The sequence below is a fragment of the Balaenoptera borealis genome (genome assembly GCF_965194805.1).
Source record: "Balaenoptera borealis genome assembly, chromosome: 8".
Classification (NCBI taxonomy): Eukaryota; Metazoa; Chordata; class Mammalia; order Artiodactyla; family Balaenopteridae; genus Balaenoptera; species Balaenoptera borealis.
Genome location: NC_138865.1, coordinates 3,620,074 through 3,637,142, shown reverse-complemented (window position 1 = coordinate 3,637,142; position 17,069 = coordinate 3,620,074). Strand labels below are relative to the sequence as shown.

The window sequence follows — 17,069 nt, the reverse complement described above, 5'->3', positions numbered from 1 at the left end:
TTCTTCTAAGCTACCTTGGAAACATCACTCTTTTTCCTCTGCAAGCCCCCCAAGTAAACTCTCTGCTAGTAAAGGGCTAACCTGACTGCATCAGATTCACCCAAGATAATCTCCCATTCTTAAAATCAGCTGCGTCATATAACAAAAACCACAAACTATGGGAGTACAGTCCATCATATTTCAGTCCCAGGGGTTATGTAGTCAGTGTACACCAGTGATCTCTGTTGTACTATTTTTCTGTCAACACAGAGTAGACAGGAGAGATGTCAGTTACTTGGATTTTGAATATGTCTAGTAAAGTCCAGACAACGTTGAAAAAGTCAGACATCTAAGGGGAAGGAGGAGAACACACTACTGTGATAACAACCTCCCACCTGTACAGTTGAGGGTGGTGACCAAGAACACAGACCCTAGAGTCAGCATGACTCTAGAGATAGTTGAAAAACCTTACCACTGGCAAAAGTCATGAGTTTTAAATCAGTTTCCTTTTGTTCAGTCTGAAAAATGTGTAATTATCAGAACAATTCTGCTATTGTCAACTTTGCCTGATTTGCTACTGACCTTCTGCCTCACAGCTTTGACACTGGATTTTCCTAAGCATAGAATAATCTTCCTCCAGAAGTCTAATAGAATGGGAAGATCTTGAAATTTTTAAGAGTATATACAGTAATTATTATTGACTAAGCAATTCTTCAATCCTTCAATGAATGAATAATACTTAATGAAGAAATAATTTATATATCTTACAGCCATATGATGTATTCCAGAGTATTAAAACAAAATTTGGAAACTGAATCACCCTAATTCATAAATTCAAAATGTCATTTTTTTCACATTTTAATATCTGAAGTAAGCAAAATTACTTCATATTTGCTTGCTTGCTTTCATAAATCCTGTTTGCCAGGCAATAATAATAACATAGCTATTAATTACATACATATTTGGCCATAGCTGTTCATATTATTATAACTTCAATTAAGTTATGTGCACAGTATATAAAAAAGACTGACTTCTCAAGGGAAGCAACTTCACTAACATAACAGAACTTTTCAAAGAAACATGAAAGGGGAAAGATTTCCTTCATATGAGAGCAAAATGTTTTTTTTCAGAGCTCAGGGAATATGAAAAAGAAATGAGGCTGGTTAAAATTCATTTTGACTAGACGTCTAAGAAACCTATTTAACCCAGCAAGTGTCTTAGTTCTTGACGTGCTGCATGAACATGTATCTGAACAACTAAAAGAATAACCTTGACAAAAATAGTGACTTGGTTTTCATTCATTGTTCCTTAAGTGGGCAACCACCAATACAACAATATCATGTGCAAAACAAAGATAACAACATCTCATAGTCAAAAAGGTATTCAGAAGAACTGATTCTGAAATTGAATATATTTCAGGAAAAATTTAACCATATTTTGTGTGCATGTAATGTGTTATATCGCCTAATGTTCATGATCAAAGAAATAAAGCTTTTTAGAATTTAGAATTCAAATAACCTGCTAGGTAACACGTAAATCTGCTCTAGAGTTGATTTTGGTTTAGGCTATAGCTCTATAATAATGTAGGCAAAGAATTGTGCTCAAAGCTACAGAATATATAGCTTCATGGTATCAATTTAATAAGCGGTTAGGGGTCCTCTTTGGTATTTGATTTTATAATCTGAGTTTTTAACAATTTAGGTTTATTTTTTGAACATGTAAAACTTGCTTCAACTCTCAAAAGGAATAATAAGAAAAGAAATGCTTAGTAAAGTCTTAGTCTCATTCTTCTCAGTGTGCTGCTAACCCTGAATATATTCCTGGAATGAGTCCATATTAGTTCATAGCCATCTTCCTCATCCTTTTTTATAGCTGCATACGATTCTACTGTGGGCTCCTGTGACTGGGAGTTTGGATGGTTTCCAACCTTTACTATTACACATAAGGATACAGTGAATAACTGTGCACATTTTGTTTGTGTTTGTTTAGCCATATACCTCTACAAATAAAAATTGTGTTTATGGTGCATTCTTAAAAGCAAGATTGTCGGGCCAAAGAGTAAATCAATATGTACCCTTTTTAGATATTGCTACATGCCCTACAGCAGCTCATAACACTGCCTTTTCCTGCAGGTTTCTCACGTATTGTCACACTTTTGAAATGTTTGCCTACGTGATGCACGACAAATAGTATCTCAGGGAAGTCTTAATTTTTCTTTTTCTTTTTGCCATTAAAAGAATAATTTATTGCTTACTTTTCCCAAGAGAAAGGAACATGTCACGCCAAGCCCTGCCATGCCTCAGGGAAGGCAGCAGGTTTTAGTCAGGAGGCAAAGCAGGAGCGAGGGGAGAGCCTGGACCAGAGCCTTTACTGGGGTTTCCAAAGGAAGGGCCGGGCAGGCCAGAGCAAACAGTTTAAGACTGGCGGGTTTTAACAGTTCTGGTGGGTTGGCCTGTAGTAGTGGCGTCCAGTTGCCTTGAACCTGGCCGCTGGGACGATTTAGGGCAGGGGCGATCCCGGTTTGATGTGTGAGAGCTAGAGGGTGTGGTTTGGGATATAGACTCAGAATTGGTTTGTTTGCATATAAAAGTGACGCTCCCAGGGAGCCCTTTGTTCTAAGAACTGGTTAGCCCTGAAGGGGTCAGTCTCTTTTTGGCAAGCAAGACTTTTTTTTAAAATTTATTGTATTGAAGTATAGTTGATTTACAGCGTTGTTTTAATTTCTGCTGTACAGCAAAAGTCATTCAGTTAGTTATACATATATACATTCTTCTTCATTTTCTTTTCCATTACGGTTTATCCCAGGATAATGAATATTGTTCCCTGTGCTCTACAGTAGGACCTTGCTGTTTATCCATTCTATATATAATAATTTGCATCTGCTAATCCCAAACTCCCAATTCATCCCTCCCTCAACCCTCCCTCCCCCTTGGCAACCATATCTGTTCTCTATGTCTGTGAGTTCGGCCAGCAAGATTCTGAAGACGTTGCAATATTATAAGATAGACATAATTAAAACCATGCTGAATACATTCTGCATAGCTATGAATGGATGGACTAGGTGACTTCAAAACTTCCTATTGCCTTAAGGTGCATATCATGCAGATACATGGCCGGATAGAGAAAAAAATGCAGTCCTTCCCATCAAAGAGATTGGCGTTTGCAGGAACTCCTAGATGCTACATTAATGACTCTGAAGTACTGTTCCTGTAATGTGAGTAACGTGCCACTAGGTGGTGCCTAGACACTGGTCTGCCTGATTAAACACCCTGGCTTCCCAGAGGGGTGGATAACTTTGAGTTTTAGCTCATTTTCCCATTCATTTGTTACTTTCTCTGACCAATATGTATCTCTTTAGGATAACAGTTCAAACACTTCATAGTTTATTCATAGAAAATATCAAGCAAGTCTCGTAAGATTTAAAGAAATATGCATACCTGGGTACCATTCAATTTGGTATCTTTTTGTTCCTCAATCATTATCCAGTATAATTTAATCTGATCCTTAAAATTATTCTTTTTTCCTTCTGCATTTTAATACCTAATCAAAAGGCAGTGGTGGCTGTGGTGATGGTGGTGTGCTCTAGAACAGCACAGTAAGAACAGCCTTCAGAGGTGGCAACTATTCAGGCTTTGAGGTTTCTACCGTGATGAAGCTTGGTGTTACCACTTCTTAGGAGAAAGGTCCTATTTTCATTTCCTTGTTTATTTTTGTTTTTGTGTGTGTATGTTTTCTTCTCCACATGAACAGACAAAGAGAAAAACATAGTGGGGTAAAAACTACTGGTCTGTGTAAAAAGTCTATGATGTTCTTGTCCTCATCTACTGATTGCTTATAAGTTACATCCACGGTCCCTGCCACCAGTTATGGGCTTTAGGAGCTGACTTTTTAAAAAATTGATAATAAAATTGATATATAACATTATATTCATTTCAGGTGTAAAACATAATGATTCAATATATATACATATTGTGAAATGATCACCAAGACAAGACTAGTTACCATCCATCACCATCACCATCGTCACAATTTTTTTTCCTTGTGATAAAAACTTTTAAGATCTATTCTCCTAGCAGCTTTCAAATATGCAGTAGAGTGTTACTGACTGTAGTCACCATGATGTATATTACATTCCCATGATGTATTTTATAACTAGAAGTTTGTACCTTTTGACCCTACAGCTGTGTCTCTGGCAACTACCAATCAGTTCTCTGTATCTATGAGATAGATACATATAGAGAGATACATAGATAGATAGATAGATACATTCTCTATATAAATGAGAGCATACAGTATTTGTTTTTCTCTGACTTATTTCACTTAACATAATGCCCTCAAGGTCCATCCATGTTGTCACACCTGGCAAGATTTCTTTTTTTTTATGGCTGAATAATAGTCCATTGTGTGTGCATGTGTGCATATGTGTTTATATATATATATAGCTTTGGCCATATATATATATATGTGTGTGTATATATATATATATGTGTGTGTGTGTGTGTGTATATATATATATATATATATATATATATATGTCACTTTTTCTTTTCCATTGATCCATCAGTGGACACTTAGGTTGCTCCAGGTCTTGGCTATTGTAAATAATGCTGCAGTAAACATGGGAGTGAGTATATCTTTTTGAGTTAGTGTTTTCCTTTCTTTGGATTAATACTCAGAAAACACGGAATTGCTGGATCATATGGTAGTTCTATTTTTAATTTTTTGAGGAACTTCCATACTATTTTCCATAGTGGCTGCACCAATGTACCTACCCACCGACAGTGGAGGAGGGTTCCCTTTTCTCCACATCCTCGCCAACACTTGTTATCTGTTGTCTTTCAGATCATAGCCATTCTAACAATTGTGAGGTGGCTTCTCATTGCGGTTTTGATGTGCATTTTCCTGATGATTAGTGATGTGCAGCCTCTTTTCATGTACCTGTTGACCAGCTGTATGTCTTCTTTGGAAAAATGTCTATTGAGATCCTCTACCTATTTTTTAATTGGATTGATTTTTTTTTGTATCATCACTGTATGAGTTCTTTATGTATTTTGGATATTAACCCCTTAATCAAATATATAATTTGCAAATATTTTCTCCCATTCAATAGGTTGCCTTTTCATTTTGTTCATGGTTTCCTTTGCTGTGCTGAAGCTTTTTAGTTTGAGGTAATACTACTTATTTCTTTTTACTTTTGTTGCCTTTGCTTGTGGTGTCAAACCAAAAAATAATTGCCAAGATTGATGTCCAGGAGCTTACCACCTGTGTTTTCTTCTATGACTTGTATGGTTTCAGGTCTTATACTCAAGTTTTTAATCCATTTTGAGTTAATCTGTGTGTATGGTATAAGACAGGGATCCAGTTTCATTCTTTGGCACATGGCTGTCCAATTTAATTATTGAAGAGACTGTCCTTTCTCCATTTTGTATTCTTGGCTACTTTGTTGTAAATTAATTAATTGATCATATATGTGTGATTTTTTAATGGGGTTCTCTATTTTGATTCATTATTCTAGGTATCTGTTTTTATGCCAATAACATGCTCTTTTCATTAACATTGTGTTGTGATAGGGTTTGAAATCAGAAAGTGTGATGACTCCAGCTTTGTTCATCTTTATTAAGATTGCTTTGCCTAGTCAGTGTCTTTTTATGATCCCATACACATTTTAAGTTTGTTTGTTCTATTTCTGTGAAGAATGCCATTGGATGTTTGATAGGGATTGCACTGAATCTGTAGATGGCTTTGGGTGGTATGGATATTTAAACAATATTCTTCCAATCCATGAGCAAAGAAATCTTTCCATTAATTTGTGTCTTCTTCAACTTGTTTCATCAGTGTCTTATAGTTTTCAGTGCATAGCTCTTTCACCTCCTAAGTATTTTATTATTTTTGATGCAATTGTGAGATTGTTTTCTTAAATTCTTTCTGATAGTTATTAGTGTATCAAAATGCAACAGATATTTTTATATTGATTTTATATCCTGCAGTTTTACTGAATTCATTTATTAGTTCTAACAGTTTGTGGGTAGTGTATTTAGGGTTTTCTATACATACTGTCATGTTATCTGCAAATCATGACAGTTTTACTTCTTAATTTTTCTTTTAATATGTTTAATGGATATGTGTATCTTTGTCTTTGAATTGTTCTAATATATTTTGCTCATTTGTTACATAAACTTTGTTCCCTTACCTCAGTTTTAAGAAATATTTTTCTGTGATATGTGAATTCTAATGTTTTTTCTCAGTTTTCACTTTGACTTGGACTTCTATTATGTTGTTTTCTTGATACATTAGGGAAAAGGTGTTTTCTTTTGTTTCCTATTCTTGTTTCCCCCAGTAGGAAAGGATCCAGAAAAGGAAAAAGAAAATGAGTGAAATTAATAAGTCATCATATCCTGTTCAGTGCTGGAGGGGAGATAGGGAAATAAATTTTTTAAAAGCTGATATGAATTGAAGTTATAAATGAAGGAAAAGAGGACAGAAGATGCTTTTACCTGAAAGTTGCAAAAAGGTCATAGATTCAACCTAAGGTGGTTTCAGTCAGTGAGAAGGAAGACACAGAGCAGGTCTGAAGGCATGAAGAGGAGCAGGGAAAACAGAGGATGAACAACAAAAGAACACTCTCAGTTTTGTAACCTGCAAATTGCAGACTGTAAGCTACATTATGTATTCATCTACAGAGGAAAAAGTCTAATGAAATGACACAAAAAATTAGTAAGTGTTCCTGAATAATCAAAATGCAGGTAGCTTTCTAAACGTTTTTTATTTTATACTGGAGTATAGCTGATTAACAATGTTATATTAGTTTCAGGTGTACAGCAAAGTGATTCAGTTATACATATACATGTATCTACTCTTTTTCAAATTATTTTCCCATTTAAGGTTATTACAGAGTATTGAGCAGAGTTCCCTGTGCTATACAGTAGGACCTTGTTGGCAATCTATTTTAAATATAGCAGTGTGTACATGTCAATCCCAAATTCCCTAACTATCCCTCCCCACCCAGTAACCATAAGTTTGTTCTCTAAGTCAGTGAGTCTTTTCTGCTTCATAGATAAGTTCATTTGTATCATTTTTTTTTAGATTCTGCAATAAGCCATATCATGTGATATTTGTCTTTGTCTGACTTACTTCACTTAGTATGGTAATTTCCAGGTCCATCCATGTTGCTGCAAATGGCATTATATCATTTTTTTTAATATGGCTGAGGGGTACTTCATTGTGTACATATGTACCACATCTTTATTCATTCATTTGTCGATGGACATTTAGGTTGCTTCCATGTCGTGGCTATTGTAAACAGTGCTGCAATGAACATTGGGGTGCATGTATCCTTTCCAACCATGTCTTTCTCTGGGTATATGCCCAGGAGTAGGATTGCTAGATCATATGGTAGCTCTACTTTTAGTTTTTTAAGGAACCTCCATACTGTTCTCCATAGTGGCTGTATCAATTTACATTCCCCCCAACAGTGCAAGAAGGCTCCTTTTTCTCCACATCCTCTCCAGCATTTATTGTTTGCAGACTTTCTGATGATAGCCATTCTGACTGGTATGAGGTGATACCCCATTGTGGTTTCAATTTGCATTTCTCTAATGATTAGTGATGTTGACCATCTTTTCATGTGCCTCTTGGCCATCTTTATGTCTTCTTTGGAGAAATGTCTATTTAGCTCTTCTGCCCATTTTTTGATGGGGTTGTTTGTTTTTTTGATACTGAGCTGCATGAGCTGTTTGTAAATTTTGGAGATTAATCCCTTGTCAGTCACATCATTTGCAAATATTTTCTCCCATTCTGCAGGTTGTCTTTTCATTTTGTTTATGGTTTCCTTTGCAGTGCAAAAGCTTTTAAGTTTAATTAGGTCCCATTTGTTTATTTTTGTTTTTATTTCCATTACTCTAGGAGACAGATCAAAAAAGATGTTGCTGTGATTTATGTCAAAGAAAGAGTGTTCTGCCTATGTTTTCCTCTAAGTCTTCCCTGAATAATCAAAATGCAAGTATCTTTTTATTTTTCATTACTTGGCAATTTTCCCTTTAAATGAGCTTGCATCATTTAATGATCACAAAAATAGGCATCAAAATATTAGTCAAGTCAAATATAAAGCTCTAATTTAAAGGGTCTGTATGAAATATTACAGTGGTGGTGATATATTTACATAATTTGTACTAGTCACATATTCCCATGTGTTTAATAAGAATATTTTTGAAAAATTAAAATATCAAATTGGCTAGGTGATAAATATCTTGATTCTTCCCACACACTGAAAAATGAGCTTAAAACCATATAGGTATTATAATTCATCTGATAAATTATTAAACACATATCAAGAAGAAAGTTTGAGTTTTCTTTCAATAGACTTCAAGAAGCTAACATTAAAAATTAACTTACTAATAAGATGATTACATGTATTTAAACTTTATAATATATACTAAAGAATGCCTATGTGTATATATTCTATGTAAATTTAGTGAATGTGAAGATGTGACTCACCACTGCTGGTAGTATTATGCCTACTGATTTATGTTTCTATGTACAGTTATAAAGCCAACGTAACATACAATGGGAGTAGAAGAGTCTGACTGCACAGTATGTTGTAAATATATCATAAAAACGGCCATAAATTATTCAATGTAGTTGTAAAAATTATTTAAAATCTATATTAACATAAATAATCCCTCTGAAAGATGATGAGTTGAATATATTCTTTTTGATAAAAGATAATTTACAAATTGCATGGTAATATGACTTCAGTACTAATCAATTCCTCATCCGAATCTAACAGTTGTCTTAATCAGTGCTGATTAAATTAGCTTAATTTTTAATAAAGATGACAGATATTTAACAGTTATGGAAATAGACAGTAAATGGTAAGGCAAAGGGGTGCCTACATTATGACCAGAAGTAACCCCAACTATCTCATGTTCAAAGAATTATCTAATAACATAGAAAGGGGCTCATAAGTAAGTAGTAGAATTCTCTGTTGGAGTCCAAACACAAGTGTTAAAATAACATTTAAGATTGCAGTAATTTATATAAGATGCTTGGCAGGAGAAGAGTATATTGTGTTATAACAGAAATTATAGCAGGAATAATATTATTATTTGTGTCATTCAGCCTGAAATTCTAGATACGATATTTGGAGAGTGTTAAAATGATATCTGGAAAAATGTTATTATCAAACAAGACTAGCAAGGTAAAGTATATATAATACACATGAATTATATATAATTCATCTGTTCTCAATGTTTAGTGGGATGCCATATTTAATGAAACTAAAGAAGGTCAAATTTAAACAGATTTTCATTTAAATATAAGTTTTATTTGGCCAGTGAGTGATTTTACACCAACCTTCCTTCGTTCCTTCTTCAGTCTCAAAACACACCTACCTGGTCCTTGGCACTGAAACATTTCACTGCTGTGCCCAACTGTGGGCGTTCCTCAGGGTTTGATCATAGCCTAGTGCTTTTTCCTACTGTAACCCTCTAAAAGTGAATTCCCTATTCACATCTTCAAACAACAATTCTCAGTCTTCCTGACAGGATCAAGTCTCCCAATAACGTGCTTTCTAGAATCAGGAGCCTCTCCTTTGTAAACTAGATCGTGGTTGTAATTTTACATCTCTGTGTGGTTTATTTAACTAAACTAATGCTTGTTTTGCCCACCAATTTTAAAATCCACTGAAGCAATAACATGTCTAGTCTTCTTTACCTTTTCATTCCCATTATTTACCATAATTCCTTGTGTATATTAGAAGATCAATACCTGTTGAATGAATGAATGAATGAATGAATGAATTTTCTTAAGTCCTTCACTTCTATTAGTGGTGCCTCAATTTTCCCATTCTCCTTTTTTGGAGAACGTAGAGTTATACATTTACAGTTTCTCTGTTTTACTTCCCATTTGAAATTGCCACTCAGTATTTTTGTTTTTCAAAAATGCCTGCATATACTAATCATGTAGTAGCTTTTAGTGCTCAGATATTTTTTAAAATTATTCTTACTAGTACTATTATTATCACTCAAAATATCACATTTACTTCCTTAGCTTATAATACCCCTCAATCTTGGGTTGTTGCAGTAGGCTCCAAATTAGTCTTTCTCTCTCTTCCTTTACTTCATTGGCTTAAATTTGCCAAACTCATTTTATTTTATATCTCCTTCCATTCATTCAGTGTTAAGTCTGTTACTTATCAAACCACATACAAATAACCTGACTTTTAAAAGTTACATGATATCGAGTCTGCAGTATGTTACTGACCTTAAAGACCATATACTCACCCCTTACGCTTCTTCCCTCTAGAGTATGCCCTCTCCTTAATGCCATTTCTTCTTGCCTTCTGCCTTTATTTATGCTGTCCTATCAGCTCAAAGTGATTTGTTCTCTCTGCCATACATCTTTTTACCAAACCAAGACACTTATGAGTTACTAAAATATGTTTAAAAACCAAAACTAAATTGTAAAAATCCTTTCATGAGATTCTAGGGAATAAAAAATGTCTGAGAGTTTAAGTTAAATGTAATAAGGAGAAGCATTATATAGATGCTATTTTAATCAATATTTTAATCAAACATCATAAAGCATAAGAGATACTATATATATAAACAAGCAATTACTCTTCAATCAAATAGATTATAAATACTAAAGAAGTGACATTAGTAAATTTCATTCAGTGATGGGTATTTGGGACATGTTGCTGATGTGAATAGTTCTAATTCCAGCATGAGTTGTCTGTTAATCATATAAATGTGTTTGAAGATTTTAAAAAGTGCTCACTCTTTCAGAAATGAGTCATTTTACTGAAGTAGTAAAGAAATCCCCTCTTGGAACTCACATGCTTCTCTGACCCTCACCCTTTTAAAACATAAATGGTTTGTGAGAAATGCTTAAACTTGCTATAAGAAGCCTGCTTTTTAAAAGAGTAATTATACTTAAATCTAAAATAAATGTTATATAATGCAAATGAACAAATTATATTTATATGTTTGGTTATCATATTTTCTTAAAGGGAATCACATCTGTCATCTATTAAAAGTGTTCTGTCTGCAACTCTAATTCAAAAAGACACATGCACCCCTGTGTTCATTGCAGCACTATGTACAACAGCCAAGACATGGAAGCAACCTAAATGTCCGTCTACAGATGAATGGATAAATACAATGGAATACTACACAGTTATAAAAAGGAATGAAATAGTGTCATTTGCAGCAACATGGATGGACCTAGAGATTGTCATACTAACCGAAGTAAGTCAGAGAAAGACAAATACCATATGATAGCGCTTATACGTGGAATCTAAAAATATGATACAAATGAACTTATTTACAAAACAGAAACAGACCCATAGACATAGAAAAAGTAATTTATGGTTGCCAAAGGTGAAGGGGGGGCAAGGATAAATTAGAGGCTTCGGATTAACTGATGCAAACTACTATACATAAAATAGATAAACAACAAGGTCCTCTTGTAGAGCACTGGGAACTATACTCAGTATCTTGTAATAACCTATAATGGAAAAGAATGTGAAAAAGTATATATATTTTATATATATGTATAACTGAATCACTTTGCTGTACACCAGAAACTAACATAACATTGTAAATTAACTATATTTCAACTAGAATGAATGAATGAATGAATGTGTTCCCTCTGATTGAGCTCTTTGTTGAATGTCAGGTACTTCAATTTACCAGAATTGCAATGAAGGATCTGAAGTTATGATGCTGATTACTTACCTTGTTCATTTACAACATTATCTTCATGCACATCAGGACTCCACTATCTCAAGTTGCAAAAAAAAAAAAAAAATGACAGTAAACAACATTTTAGCAGAGTCACTCATGAATGTCAAGGACCACACACAAATCTTCTTCATGGTGATAATAATCTTTATATTTAGTTTTATAATTTCTGACTATTTTATTATATAACTTGACATGTTCATCAAAGAAAAAATCGAAAGGAGTTAAAAGAAAAAGAACCACTCCTGAGGAATATTTTTTCCACCACATAATTTAAAATCCTTAATCATGAATTAACTTGCTACTCTCATTTTCTTATCTCTGTGGGGAGAGAAAGAATAAGTTATCAAGAATCACCATCATTGTTTTATACACACACACTGATTTTTATTTATCTATTTTAGTTTGGATTTGTTGTTTAAGTTTTTTGCTCTTCATTACTTCATGTAAAGACACTTGCCACTGGAATCATTTCTTGTTGCCTGAAATACATCCTAGAGAATTTCCTTTAGTGTGGGTCTCCTGCAGTGAAATGTCCCAGTTTTTATTTATCTCAATGCCATTTTTCCTCCAAACTTGACAGATATTGTCACTGGTTACAGAATTCTAACTAACTTAGCCATTTTTTTTTCCAGCAGATGGAAGACATTTTACTGTCTCTGGCTGTCAGATGTCAGTCATTTGAAGGTAATTGTTTTCTTTTGTTTTTATATTTTTCTCTTTGATTTTCTGTGAGTTCAATCAAATGCGTCTAGGTGTTCATTTTCTGTTGTCTCTTTGAAACATTGCTCTTATGTTTTATTCATTCTTGTTGGTGTGTTTATATTTGAGTTTACAGTTGGTTAATTGATTCCATTAAACTAGGGTGCCTCTACCAGATAAAGGAAGCCCCATATATCTTCTGTTAATGCTTTGCATGATTTTAAAGCCCTGATTTAGTTTCTCAGAAAAGTTTAAATTCATTTTTCTGTTTTTAACATAAAAATTACAATTATGCTAGTTTATTTGCTTCCAGAAGAATCAAGATTCCAAAGATTTTGGAAAAATTGGTTATCCTCAAATTGTAACTTGAAATATGGAAGAAGACACCTTACCTACAATTCAAAATGGGGAAGTATTTCCATGAAATGTGATGAGTTAACTATACTTTATCAGATTTATTTTTGTACTTGTTTCTTGTTTTTAAAAACTTAATGTTAACATATTTGATTAGTTTGCATGATGGTTTGAATTACTTCTCCCACACTCAACATTTCTGTATGTTTTTCTAGACACCAATATGTGGAATATTATTAGCATTATATAAATTTCTGAATCAAAGACATCTGGAGGGATAGCATTCTTAGGAGGAAAAGGGCAGAACTGCCCAGAGTATAAAAATCATGTATTTCAGTTTCAGAATTCACCTTTCATTTTAATTTTTCAGTTCATCTACGTTGCTTAAGGTCATGAATATAAAATAAGTAACAGAATATAATTAGCATTTTACTATGAGTGAACAAAATTACAATTAAGTTGCATTTGCCAAAATGCAATGTATAGTTTATGTAGACAGTAACCACACAACTTTTAAAATTATCCTGTTGCCTAGTTGAATATAGAGTGTAGGTTATCTCTGAAAATCATAGTATATCCTGAATTAAATATGTCCCCAGTCATCACTAAAACCACTGAGGCACCTACACAGGGAATTTAAAAGAGCTTCACCAGGGACTATTCATTTGCTTCCTAAAAGAAGTACTATTTAGTCCTGGTGAGGAATAAAAAAAATTTTTTTTAATCTATATCATCTATATATTTTATGTAATCCTAAAATCCTGTTAGGATTACATCTGGCAAAGCATCAAAGAGAATTATTTTGTAGAATGTGTGATCATATAAAAATTCAGTTGTTATAACCTCTTACCACACTCTTATCTCTAGATGACATTATTTCAAAACTTTCAGAGAATCAAGAATAATTTGTTCCTAAGAAAAACTGAGTAGTCCAATCTTATTCTTAATGAGTCCCATATTACCACCTAAGGGACCTTTTTCTTATTTAAATGTTCTACCTTCCTTCTTTCAACCTTTATTTCTCCACTCATATTTTTCTTTTCTTTTCGGGTATCTGACATAAGAGCAGACAAGAATTTGTTTTTTAGAACTCATAGGCAAGAAACATAACTACGTTTTAAAATTTCTAAGGGAAGTTAAATCCAGTGTGAGCACTTTACATACTTAGCGTGGATATCGGGACATCTGGATTGAGTCAATCTCAGGGCCCCTACCCATTTCTACTGGATAGGAAGTGATGCCAGGGGGTTTATGTTGTCAATGGGAAGAGGCCTCAGCACAGAAGCCTTTGCCGCTTCTGCTACAAGAAGCTCTTGGCCTGTCCTCTGTTCTCTGCCAGCCCTTGACATCATTTAGGACACAGATTTGCCCTTCACACCAGCTTCTTCGTGACAGGAAGACCATACCTTTTCTTGCTGCTTTTAATGATGCTGAGCTACTTGTCAGCTGCCTGAAGATTTTCTTTCAACAGGCCCTGGAAATTCAAAGACACAATTCCTTTGGCAATAAGAAAAGCCTCGACCCTAGAAAACCTAGGTTTGATGAGAATGTTTTTAATAGTTGAGATGAGGAACAAGAATAACAGAAAATATTCTTTTCAGCCTTTCTGTGTCACACATATAAGGAGACAGAAAAGATGTCTCAGTAAATTACCGTGCCACATATACAAACCATGTTTCAGGGACCAAGGATACAGGTGACTGTTTTGTATTCTCCCCCATGAGTAGCTTTCTGCAAGATTGGTCCAAAGAACACAGGTGGTTTTGTATAGTCTATGAACTAGTAGTTTCAGAGAAAAAGAAAAAATATATATGATTTTTTTACATATTTCACACATTTTGTGTATTTTTCCTTATTAACTGTTGTTGCATCGCATGCCTGATTTATAAATCAATAATAACTGTTAGAGTGTATGCCATGATAATAGTTAAGAATGACTTTCTAAATTAAAAAAAATCAAGACACCAATGACATTGTACATTGCAAATCAGTATGTGCTGGAGGAACTCAAGTTATGTTTTTTAAAGAAGCAGAGGAAGAAAGAAGGGTGTATATTTGATAAATGGATTTTATTGGACCAGCAATCTCCAGTGCATTGACTATTAAGACGCTTTATCCAATAGTGGAATAAAGGATCAACACTTTGTGCAATTTTCTAACAAAACACAGTGGACTTTCTGGTAAGCCATTTGATGTTTTTTTTTTCCTGAGAAAGTGCACAACAGTGCCTTCTGGGATAACGGTTTTCAAATTTCTCTCTATAAAAGTAGAGTCCAAAACTACATAGAATTGCACTGATCCAGCAAAAACAGCTAAAGTAACATTATTGCTGAGAGGACTGCAAAAGAAAGCACCAGGTTACATTTGTTCAGAAAGAAAGTTAATTTCCAAATCCATTTTTCAAAAGATACTCTTGAAAAACACCAGTTTAATTCAGTGGGAGAGAGCACATCTCATGCATTGATGATAAACCAGATAACCTCCTGTGGGCCCAAGGTCTTGGCAAGTCTGTACCTCCCCTAGTAATTAGGTTCAAAACCAATATCCCAGAGAAAAATGGAGAAGTAACTGAATTTACATTGCTAACACCCAAAGGAATGAGGACCCATACAAGAAATTAAATTCAGATATGGAAAAATAAAAGTATAACAATTAAAAAATATAATATAAATAAACAGTATATTTAATTTCCAAAATCCTACTGTGAACTAGATAGTATTACCTCCATTTTACATTTGATGAAATGGAGATCAAAGATTATATTTGTTTTCTAGTTATGCATAACAAATGACCACACATTCAGTGGCTTAAACCAACACACATTTATTAACTCACAGTCTCTGTAGGTAGAGGTCCTGGCATACCGTCTACCTGGATCCTCCGTGTCAGGGGCTTACTGGGATGCAATGCAGGTAGTCAGGGATGCCCTCACATTAGAGCCTCAAATGGGGAAAGGTCTGCTTCCAAGATCATCCAGGTTCTTAGAGAATTCATTTCATTATGGTTGTAGGTTGAAAGTTTCAGTTTCTTGATGGAGACCATACTCAGATCCTGAGGCCACCTGCAGCTCCTTGCCATGTGACCAATAAAATGACGTAAGTTGTAATTTTAATATGTCTATTATGAAGATCTATTCAAGTGATGATTGGCCTTTCAATTTTCCTTTAAAATGCTTATTTTTATGTTTTGTTGATTTTTCTTTTTTTTCCTCAGTTTTATTGAGATACAGTTGTTGTATAATGGTATATTCATTGCAGGTATACAACATAATGATTTGAAATGATTACTACGATAAGTTAACATCTATCACCTCACATGATTACAGATTTTTTGTGTGACGAGAATTTTTAAGACCTAATCTACAGTAACTTTCAAATACACAAAACAATACTGTTAACTAAAGTCATCAGACTATCTATCACATGCCTAAAACTTATTTATCTTACAACTGGAAGTTTGTACCCTTTGAGCACCTTCACCCATTTCCCCCGCCCCTCACGTCTGACAACCACCAATTTGTTGTCTGCTTCTATAAACTCACTCAGTGATTGTAGATGCCACATGTAAGTGAGATAATACATTGCATGTCTTTCTTTGCCTGAATTCTTTACTTAGCATAATGCCCTCAAGGTCCATCCTTATTGTCAAAAATGACAGGATTTCCTTTATGGTGGAATAATACCGCGTACGTGTATATATATATGTATGTGTATGTGTGTGAGTATATATATGCTTCATCCATTCATCCATAGATGGACACTTAGGTTGTTTTCACGTCTTGGCTATTTTAAATAATGTTGAAATGAACATGGGGGTATAGATATCTCTTCAAAATAGTGTTTTTGTTTCATTCAAATGAATACCCACGAGTGGGATTGCTGGATTATATGGCCGTTCTATTTTTAGTTTTTTGAGGACCCTGTATACTGTTTTCCATAGTGGCTACACCAATTTACATTCCCATCAACAGTGCATAAGGGTCCCCCTTTTTCCACATCCTCACCAACGCTTGTTATCTCTTGTCTTTTTGATGATAGCCTTTCTAGCGGGTATGGGGTGATGTCTCATTGTGGTGTTGATTTGCATTTCCCTGATGATTAGTGAAGCTGAGCATCTTTTCATGTACTGGTTGGCCGCTTGTATGACTTCATTGAAAAATGTCTATTCAGTTCCTCTGCCCATTTTTAATCAGATTATTATTATTATTATTTGCTATTGAATTGTATGAGTTCTTTATACATTTTGGCTATTAACCCATATCAGATGCATGGTTTTCAAATATTTTCTCCCATT

At 34.2% G+C, this 17,069-nt stretch overlaps 1 protein-coding gene across 1 annotated transcript in view; it reads left to right on the top strand.

The window, feature by feature from the left end:
• Positions 1-11,546, top strand: part of LOC309633371 (uncharacterized protein) — a 394,758-nt gene extending 383,212 nt beyond the window's left edge. Inside the window, exons 9-10 of the mRNA XM_082402165.1 lie at positions 7,882-9,175; positions 11,071-11,546. The gene's annotated coding sequence lies outside the window, so the exon portion shown is untranslated. The remainder of the gene's footprint in view (positions 1-7,881; positions 9,176-11,070) is intronic.
• Positions 11,547-17,069: the final 5,523 nt, after the last annotated feature.